The sequence below is a fragment of the Egretta garzetta genome, unplaced genomic scaffold (genome assembly GCF_000687185.1).
Source record: "Egretta garzetta isolate BGI_Z169 unplaced genomic scaffold, ASM68718v1 scaffold117, whole genome shotgun sequence".
NCBI lineage: Eukaryota > Metazoa > Chordata > Aves > Pelecaniformes > Ardeidae > Egretta > Egretta garzetta.
Window position 1 is genome coordinate 1,405,472 of NW_009260479.1, and position 796 is coordinate 1,406,267.

The following is a 796-nucleotide window of genomic DNA, read 5'->3' on the forward strand; positions in this document are numbered from 1 at the left end:
TTGCCCCCCCCCCCTGCGGCTGAGCACGGCCCCTCAGCATCAGCCAGACCCAGCAGGAGGGTCCTTGATGGTAGGAGGCTAAATCCACTACTGCTCAGGGGGTCGATGTCCTTCCTCGGTAAAAATGCACTTTTCTGAGTCCTCTCTCCAGCCTGGCTGCTGCTGAGGCTTTGTCTGCTGAACTAAAACCTGTTGTAGATATCACACAGCTACTCCCACACCTCGGGAGGGGGCCTGCCCCCCCTCGGAGTCTCCCCTCCACTAGCAAACACTAAAGCCAGTTCTTGCTCCAAGCAGATGTGTTTTGTCTCTCCTGGTTAAGCATAATTTTGCAGGTAGCTATTTTTTTCTTTGTATTTTTATTTTTTGTTTTCTTGTGGTTCCTCTGTACCAGCATAGAGAATTCAGCTTGGACAGGACCACCGTTGTGCTTTGGTGGCGGCTCTTAGGAGCATCAGTGAGGATCCAGATGGGTTAGCTGAAAGGGAAACACAAGCATCACGACTAAACCTGAAGTACCTTTTCCTGTTACAACTGTCGTCTGAAAACTGAGATAGCTGCCCGCTTCATTTCCCACCCTGACCTCTCTCCTCTGAGGAGCACGTAGCTGCAACCCCTGCATCACAGCCGCGCTTGGGTGTTCATACTCCACATTTCCCATCGCTTGTCCCCTGATCCGTGGCATCCCCCCTCCCCAGCCCCTACACCTTGGTGACAGCCTCCCCAGGGCCTCAACTTCTCAGCCACAGTCTTTCCGGCCACCCGGACCTCCAGGGACAGATTTCACTGACAGCTC